We start from the raw sequence: 9,946 nt of genomic DNA, 5'->3' as shown, positions 1-9,946 counted from the left end.
ACCCATATTGCGGGCCGCAGCAGCCTCTTATTTCAATACAAACACAGGCTAATCAGTATGCACTCAGACGGTCACAACCATGTCTAGAACTTTCATAAATATACGGGAATCAGTGAGTGGCTCCTCCCCCAAACGGCATAGCCATGGTCGGCCTATGACGTAAAGCCATCAAACACCTCTATTTTTCTTCGTCATGCTTGGAATTCTATTTGTAACATTAACAGACAGTGTGTGAGTCTGATGATGGAAAGCCAAAAACAAAAAGGGAAAGGTGGCGCTGAGATGGTCAAACTCAAAAGGAAAAAGAGGGATTGTGTTGCTGTGCTGTACGTTGTTCATTCATTCATCATCCGAACATTCATCTTATGCAATTTCTTCCAAAACGTAACACCGATATCCAAATATATTTGAATCTCCTTCAAGGAACTGACAGAGTCAAGATAGGATTTACTTGCACAGAGTAAGCACAGTTATTTGAAATAAAGATAAATGAAAGGCCATAATGGGCTCTTACAAAATAGTATTTACTGGGTCTCTAAAAGAGAGCAGATTGAACTGTTTTGCCATTCTGTCTTTGCTACTATAAACAATTTTCCAATTTCCATGCTAAATTGCACAGGCTATTCCAAGAAACCGAAAATAACACACAAACACAACAGTACATCCACACAAATTGGTGTTTGTTTTAGATTATAAACCAATGAGAATAACATACAAAACAAAAAGCTTTTTACACTTATTGCAAGCACTGTTTGTATGGCATGGGGCAGACAAGTCAGAAGACACTTGTATGTTTCATAAGTCACCCAAGGGCTGGAGTCTGGAGCACAAAACCCAGAACAACTGGTAGTTAAGTTGTCGTCTTTTAAAACAAATTCCAGAGATGAAATGTTTTGTAATTTAATAAAAAGACTGTCATTACAATAAACATGTCATTTAATAGAGATGTGACGAGAGTAAAATGTGACAAGACTTCTCGTGGAGGTAAGAACTGAAGAGGAGTCTGGTTTGGTCCTTTAAATTAGCATAGAAGATCCCCCGCTTGTTCTCCAAAGGTGACTCTGAGTTTACCTCTCTCTCTCTCTCTCTCCATAAACAGACTGCAGCATGCATTTCAGTGTGACGCTGACTCGCTCTGATCACTCTGTCTTTTTTTAAATGAGTCAAAAGCATAAAGCAAAACCTAACTTTACTTTTAATGAAACAAAGAAATTTTCTCCCCTCGTCTTAAAATAAATCAATACAAGAGCAGCCTACTTCCTTGTTTATTGCTACAATGAAACGCTTGGTTACGTTGTAACATTGGATCTCTGAGTAAAGATTATTCTTACAGTCATATTTCTTTATTGAAATGTTCTTTAAAATAGTGTTAAAATCTTGTCTCTTCTTGTTCTCGTGAACCCAATCTTGTGTCTCGTCACACCCCTATCATTTAATAATTGTTTCTTTATTCTATTTTTAAATGAATTCCCTAAAGGATTTGCAAGAGACTTTAAAACACACAGTATGTATTTCTGTCACAATCTGACAATGTCTCTTCTGCTCTATTCACAGTGAAAGCAGAAGCAGTTAAATGCTTAAATCAATTAACTGATTATAGAAGTTTTAACGTATTGAGAATAACCCGTACAGCAGACACATGAAAAAGTTGCCCCTTTATCTGGAAGTGAAGGGTCAGCACCAGTGTGACATTTGCAGCGCCAATAGAGGGCATTAGCAGGTCAATGTGGCGAGTATAAATGTAGCCGGACAGCTGACTTCAAACATTCCCTTCAAAAAATGGACATAAAAAAAGTGTCTGCAATGCTTGTTTACATTAATGCAAGCAACAAATGTCTTTGACATCAAGACAATTTTATTCAAGACATGAAATTATCTGTTGTTTAATCCTAATACATTCAGTGTACTATTTCTGACAAAAATGTATATAAAAAAGAAAAAAGGATATTCCTATATAGGAATACATAGGAATGTTGGTTGGAGGCTCTCTCATTCACGCACAAGTCAACCCCTGTGCAATCATACCACAATATGCAAAACAAGAAGGCAGAAATATCCTGGATGGATTTAAAATTAATTTACAACAGAGATCCATAATCAGAAGGACATATCCTTTAGTTATGGATTCATTCATATCAACACAACTCTTCCCCAGCCCCCTTTCCTTCCTATTAATGGACTTGACACGCGGTTTAGGCTGCTTAGCCACTCTTTAATCTGTCTCTACCACCCTCGGTTTATGGGGTAAGGAAAATCAAATAAACAGATGTTAATCTCTCTAAATTAGAGCACCGTTGCCTCTTCCAAGCAGAAAATACCGCATAATCTATCACATGTTTGAGTCGGTTTTCCCTCACGCCTGTTATTTATGTATTTATTTAAATATATATTTTTGCAGAAGAAAATCTCTTGCTTATGTTGCTTACGCTTACAGTACACTGCAATGGTATTACTTCCTACTGTGTAACTTGGAATAAAGTCAGGAATACATTTTAAAGTCTTTGTGACAGTCGGTGGATGTATGCTGTTCCCCCCCCCCCCCCCCCCCCCCCCCCCCCCGGCGTTCACAGCAAACATCAGTACGTCCCAGCTGAGAAGGCAATGCAGGCTGTTGATTTGAGCGGCTCTCGGGACTCACTACCATAATCTGCGTCTGTTCTTAGGTGTGTCGTACAGGTGGCTGTTGATGGAGAATAGGCTGGGGAATTTGGTTAATTAAGCAGGGTAAACAGCTGATAACTGCAAGTTATCCTGGTGGGACCACAAAAGCATCAGACCTCAAACATCATCCATGTAACCTGAGCAACATACCATTCCATCTTTGTTTCCCTTACATTTTTGGCATCAATATCATTGGCTGGAAATTCACAGAATGCTGCTGTTAGGTTAGGGGTGAGCTGAGCAAGGGAGCTGTCACCCCTGACCAGATTATATTTTTGGAGAGAAGGAGGTGGTTGCTTTGTTACCGATAATGATAATGCATTCCGCACAGATGCCACTAATTATTCAGCGCAACCAAAGGGTGGTACTAATTGGGCCAAACATAGCTAGCATTCAAAGAAAATACAAAAATTATCTAAATAAAGCTTTGATTTACAGTTTTATACAAAATACCAATATTTAATGTATGTATTTTAAAGATAATTTCATTGCTTAGTTAACTTATGTTAACATGGCTAATCATTCTTTTCTAATTCTGATGTGCTCTAAACAATTGTGTGAGGGACAGACAGCACATGCTGTGGTGGTAAACGATGCATTACATGTGTCCACCTCTGTGCAGTAAAAATTCTATTTGTATCAAAATAAATCTCCATGAAATGAAAATAGCCTTCCATACTGTTATGTGGTATTTAAACTACAGTATCAACTACATTATATACAACTAAAATGTGCTCAGCACTGTGTTCCTTTATTGGCTTGATTTGACATATGTAACAAGACAGGGGTCTGTTTTGAAATACCTTGTGCATATGAAGGAATGCAGAGCATATAAAATCAGACTAGATAGAGTTCTAGACAATCTTTGTTTGAAAACTTAGTTAAAAATAGATTCTACTTAATGACATTTAATTGTGTGCTACTATGAGCCAAGATAGTTGAAGATATATAATTCAACTCTTAAAACAATTGAAGGCCAAATTAACATGAACATCCTTCTCATCATATTCCAGTCTTAAGACCATTTATCAAATTCTTATTTTTCCACTCATCGTTGGTAGTATCTATGCAGCCAGTAACTAGATGTCAATCTATTAACCCTCAATCTTCAAACAATTGCAACTGTAAGAGCTCTACTATATATTATAGTGGTCAATGGCTCAGACCAGATGATGGTGACCATCTTATCAGGTGCCCAGGGTGAAGCTGACCCCTCTCTCTCTCTTCCCATTCTTATCAAGACCACAGTGAATGCGCGCACTAGGCTGTGAAATCACTCATGGCCCTTATTTCACTATCAAAGAACAGCCTTCCCTTTCACCTCTATTCCCCATTCATAGGCATATTAAAGGCCATAAAATATGACAATTCCGCTATATCATCCAGGTTAAACTTTCCCATAATTGCATTAAACCAATCATAGTTCTTTTGACTTGGTCTGTTCTTTTCCCCCATAGTGTACATATGGACAGTAATGCATTAGCTCATATAATGAACCTTGGTCTCCTCTGAGGTGACACAGTGACCCAAATTAACAGATAGGGGGGGAGGTGTGTGTGTGTGTGTGTGTGTGTGTGTGTGTGTGTGTGTGTGTGTGTGTTTTGTTGAGGCAGAGTTGCATTTCTGAATAGCTCTTTCTCATCTAGACTAATGGAAACTGTATAGTATAAAGTATAGTGTGGTTATTTGTTACCATTAAAACTATACAAATTACATCATCCTGGAAAACCATTTTAATGTAATAACCATAACTGACAAAACAAAAAGGGAAATACTAAGACTAAAGTTTGTGTTCTGTGCCTGTGTGTGGAGGATCTACAGAGATCTGAATTTAGTTTTTCTGGCACAGGAAAGAAAGTGGCAGACTTCCAGCGTAATGTGGTCTGGGTTGATAACTGCAACAGACCCAGGTTACGCTTTGACCGTGCGGTCAGACTATGTGATTTGGCGGGATTACCATTGTGGAAATGTTGTTTTAGGGAGAATGGAAGGAGAGCAGGGCAGGCACTGTAAAACATGCAGCAGGGGTTCTACATATATTAGACATACATGACCACTGTCGGCAGTGCCAAAGCATTTACGGACATTTTGAAAGGGGATTAGAAAGTGAATCCCTTTGCTCAGTTTCTGGCAACGGATTTCTCAGGGAAATTACTTTTCATTTATTTTCTGCTGAAGAGTACAATGTTGTTCGAGGGACATGAAACTTGTAAACAGGCTTATAAATGGCTTAGGCTGCACTGCTGTTTATTCCATGGTGTTGAATTCTAGATACAGAGGATTTTTACCGCTGTTATGTGTGATTATCGGCCTTACATTGACTTGTAGTGTGAAACTCACATTTCTTTTTTTATGCTGTCATGGTCGGACCGGTGTAAATAAATAATTGTTATTTGTCCAATGTAATGTTTCAGTGCTGTCTGGGATTTCTTTTTTCAACTTTCCAGGTGTCCACACATTTCTAAAATGTATATACTGTACACACACACACACACACACACACACACACACACACACACACACACACACACACACACACACACACCACACCACACACACACACACACACACCACCCACACACCCACACCACCACACCACAGTATGAGATGCAAACTTAGGTTTGTTCAGTTAGAAATATTTTCTCATTACACCACATTACCACCTGAGCAATGACCTCCTTTTATTTATTCTAGCCGGTACCTCAACAAGTCACTGTACATTTTTCTTTTATATCTCAGCTATTTACTGTGCAACATGGGTGCATGGTTTCCTTTCTCCTCTTTTCACACTGTTCTGAATTAGGAAAGTCACGCATCCCTGGTTGTATTTGTCACGAGTGCCAACATCAGCCGTGCTATTTTGGTGTTATTAGATGCACTTTAACAATCATGCTTTTGTAACATGATTTATGTACCCTTTGTTGGCATGGGCCTAGATCAAACGCCTCCTTGTAAATCTCAACTCACATGGTCTATAGACTGATATCCACATTGCGGGCTTTGCTAAATGTATCCATTTGCCTCTACATAATAAGGAAACCTAAACCATACTTTTTTGTTGTGTTATTTAAAAAGTCTGTTGTCCATCTGCTAATTGCTATACCCTGCTTACTTACTTCTTCAACAGGGTCACAGAGAAAAAAACATTTGAATCAGAGGAGGAGGTTACAACTAATTAAACTAAAAAACTAAAGTAACATTAAGGGTAAGGAAATACAAATTACCTGGGTAAAGTTAGAGAAAAACCCGGTCCTAGGTAAACGAGACAGGAAATGAACACAGGCCACTGGTGTCAAAGGTTAGTGCTTCAACGCTTGTCCTTGACAGCATGAAATGTAAATAAATTCACCTACAAAAAAAAAAACTGAAATACAGTTTAGGTACAAGGTTCAAACTTACAATCTCTGCTCAAATCAATGTATCCTACTGTCAACATTAGTTTCTTCTAACCATGAACATGTTTCCCTGGGGGTGGTTGTGGCTCAATACACTAAAGCCCAAACTGCTCTCTAATGTAGAGTACCTTGCATAGTAGCTTAATACAATCTGTGTGAATAATAGGCAAAATTGTAAACTTCTATTTCACACTGCTGTGTTTTGGTTGAAATTAGCCCACAAAACTGCAATACAGTGTTATCACAGACAGTAACACCAAATTTTGTGTTATTATATATAAAGTACAGCAGAACAAGTGAGCAGGACCAAAACAAATTATCAGAAAACACAATTACCCAGGCTTTAGTTCCTCATTATTTATTATTTGATTGTTTACTTATTAATGTGCATTAGAATCTCATGCCATGAAGTTGCATAGTTTTTCTTTGCTTCATTACAGATTCCACACACAAAACGAGGAACATCATTAGGGTACATGCAAATGAGGAGACAGCAGCTGTTAACTATGCCGGCATTTCCAGATGCTAACAAAGATAGGTCAGCTGTGAATATGTCTAGCCCTTTAAAAATAGTGCCTTACAATAAAAACATCTGTGCATCATGGACAGTACATGTTTGTGTTACCTTTCAAAACAATATGTTAATATTAACACATATAGACACCGGCTGCATCAAAACTTCCTACAGAAGAGCATTCATAATGCACACACACAAACCATCAATGGCGGAATGCAAGAGGGATGCAAAGGCAACATGGGCCGTGGGTCCCCACTGTAATCTCACACAGAATGGCAGCGGTGACAGAATGAGTTTTCCCCCCATTGAATAGTGAGACGGCTCTTTGTGTCTTTTTGATTTTCTCCCTTTTCAGATGATGTGAGGGGAAGGAAGGCTCCCCTTTGTGTCAAGCCACAAGACTTAAAAGCGAGGTTGGATCTGGATGCATTTGGGTTGTGTGAGACGAAGTGAGAGAAAGAGGGCTGGGTACACAATGCACAAACTGCCTGGATCCATGTTTTTCTATGATACTAGCACAAACGATGTTTCTGGAGATAAATAGCGTCATTGCAGCTAAATTTGTTAATATCGAAGACTGAACAAGAAAATGACAAGATCATTTTTCCCTCTAACTGAATTTGTTCTGCAGTGCAAATTTCCTTGCCTGTACATAAACAGCAACTGCTGCTTTCAAAAGGCTGCCGAATGTACAATTTATTACTTAGCTCCATGAAATTGCAGGAATAGAAGCAAGTAAAAGGGCAAAAAGGGCAAGCTTTTGCCCTTGTTTAATTTTAGATTCTCAATTACTTAGTCCATTGTTTTAATCTCTTCAGGGACAGATGCTAGATTAAGAGGAGGGGAAGATAAAAGGATTGCGTTTCACACTACCACTCATTTACTTACATTAGCACTCCACTTAACTAGAGTACACATCGGCGTGTTCACCTTGACTATCCTATTTAATTCAGCTTCCCATGATAAACAATAAAATAACCAAATAGGCCTTGATTAAACCCAAAAGTATGCAACTTTAACATTAAGTAATATTTGGCAAAACTGTATTCACATGTTGTAGAGTTCTCAAAGCTCACATGGACACTGAAAAACCTTATCTTATTACATTGAAAAAGTATTAAGAGCTATTTAGTTGAAGCTGGATTTTGAAGCTTACACAGAATAGGTCATATTTAGAAAATTATTTCATGTTTATTTTTATTTATTTGAAAGAGCTAATATTTTGTTGCAGGTTATTACATATATTGTATTAAATAAGTTATTTTTAGATTAGTGAGGCAAATTAACCCATGTTCATAGCCTATGAGAAGCCTTTCTGTATTTGTGTTTCAAGACCGGGACGAGTGTCCTTTTTTTTGGAAATCAAAATATGGTCACCCTATGTTTATGTCTGTTAAGCTGATAAGAGACATTGGGCTTACACTGCTACTTAAAATATCAGTGGTGAAGCCTACGGGCACAAGGCTGCTGATATGCCCAGCATTATTAAAGACAACCGTTGGTCGTCAAGTGCAATAATGTATTGGGTAAGAGCCTGTTATTTTTACAGCCAAAAATCTCCAAACGGCAGGCATTGCTCCTCTTTCGCTGCTTAAACCTGCTCAACAGAGAGGTTTAATGTCACATTGCTTTAAGGTGATATTGGAGTGGGAGTATTGGAGTCATTTTATGGTTATAAGCACGAGTGTAAGCGCATAGCATCAGACCAAAACCCAATACAGGCATCAGTATCAGTGCATTCCTACTCTCAAGTTAGACTTGCTATTTAGACTATTTTCTCACAGATCCACGTTTTATTTATTGCATAAGATGTTTACTGTACATATGCACAACTACTCTTATGGCACAAAATGTTCCCAAATGTAATGACATTTTCAAAAGAATCTAGAACATTTGATAAAAGATAAAGATTCAGAGATTTTTACATCAACGACTCCATTTACGATTTGCTTTTATTATCATTGCCCCTATATTAATTTATAAGCTAAATTAATACCACAGAATAGATTGTGTAAAAAAATGTCATAACCGCAATATTCATGTAGTTCCTCTCTGAAAACTTTTGAATGGCAACCACTGAGGCCCAAAAAGTAAGTCCCAGGCTCGCTTTGTGGGATGTATTAACCTAAAAAAACACAGCAGTGAATCTAAGAAGTTGCTAAATTTGCCAAGTTTCATGTAAATGAACTCCCAGGGGAATTCCCTTTGAGTGTGCATGTAGAACAGAGGATTATTATATTTAACAATGGTAAGTTTTCCTCTGTGTAAGCCAATCGTCACATCCTCTGTGCTCCCTGCTAGCTATTGTTATACTCTGCCGCATGTTTTTTATACCCGTTATTGACTCCCATCCACTCCATCACTGAACCAGGACTTCAGATGCTTGCATGTCCCTGTTTGTTCCTTCTCAGAGGCAACAAACAGAGAGAAGAAAGACGCGGGATTGCAATGGAGGTAATTGATAACCAGCTTAGCATGCCAGTGACTGTGGCTTTCAGGACATTAAGGAAACGAAAATGCAAGTCTTTGCATACATTAACAAATAGGCAAACCAAAATAGAACCACAACAGTGCCGCTGTTTTTGAGGAAAACTTGTTTGTGTCTAGTGACTTGGGATGTTAAGATGTCTGGCTGTTTCTTTGCACACATAAGGGGTAATGGAGGGTGCAAGTATTATTAAGTGTATCTTTCATTTCCACCAGAATGGATTTCCTTTTCACAGAAATACTGAATGTGTTCAGGGTACAAAGACTCACATATTTTCTCATGTCTGCCAAACCTGAGCACCATTTTACTGAAATGTAATGAAATGTAATTCATGAATTTACCTGAAAATGATGGCATAATTTCCAGCATTACCCCATTTTTGGCTTTGTGATGAACAAACCTGTGACATTTCAGTCACTCTCTCTGTAACTAATAGTTATTCTTGCTAGCGGTCTCAAATTCCCCACATTCTGATACAGTCAGCAAGCCATCTACTTAGGAACAATGTTCCTCTTACACATGCTACATGTGGAGGAAAGCAGGTACTCAATGTTTCAATTAGAATATGACGGTTCTAATAACTGTACAGCTATAACTATTGCTGCTACTGGTAATGATAATTACTATCAATATTGCTTAATGGTATACTTTTCTTCTACCACTACTCCTCCTCTTCTTCTTGTGAAATGACCTTTATTCACTTTATACCAAATGACTCAGGACAGCCGAGGTGCTGCCATCTGGGATAGGGTTCCATCAGTAACTTATTGTTATTTGCAAGTGCATGTTTTGTCAATTCATATTAGCTACTTGGGAATTACAGGTGAGGCAAATCAACACTATCCAGGGTTAGTGGTAGGTTTCTAATATTTTTTCTACCACACT

At 38.1% G+C, this 9,946-nt stretch overlaps 1 long non-coding RNA gene across 1 annotated transcript in view; it reads left to right on the top strand.

The window, feature by feature from the left end:
* Window positions 1-8,393, top strand: part of LOC116683765 (uncharacterized) — a 12,148-nt gene extending 3,755 nt beyond the window's left edge. Inside the window, exons 2-3 of the long non-coding RNA XR_004330701.1 lie at window positions 5,960-5,963; window positions 8,383-8,393. This is a non-coding gene — a long non-coding RNA (uncharacterized LOC116683765). The remainder of the gene's footprint in view (window positions 1-5,959; window positions 5,964-8,382) is intronic.
* The last annotated feature ends 1,553 nt before the right edge of the window (window positions 8,394-9,946 follow it).

This window comes from Etheostoma spectabile, chromosome 3 (assembly GCF_008692095.1).
Source record: "Etheostoma spectabile isolate EspeVRDwgs_2016 chromosome 3, UIUC_Espe_1.0, whole genome shotgun sequence".
NCBI classification, from domain to species: domain Eukaryota; kingdom Metazoa; phylum Chordata; class Actinopteri; order Perciformes; family Percidae; genus Etheostoma; species Etheostoma spectabile.
The sequence above is the reverse complement of the archived record's forward strand: the minus strand, read 5'-3'. Positions and strand labels throughout refer to the sequence as shown.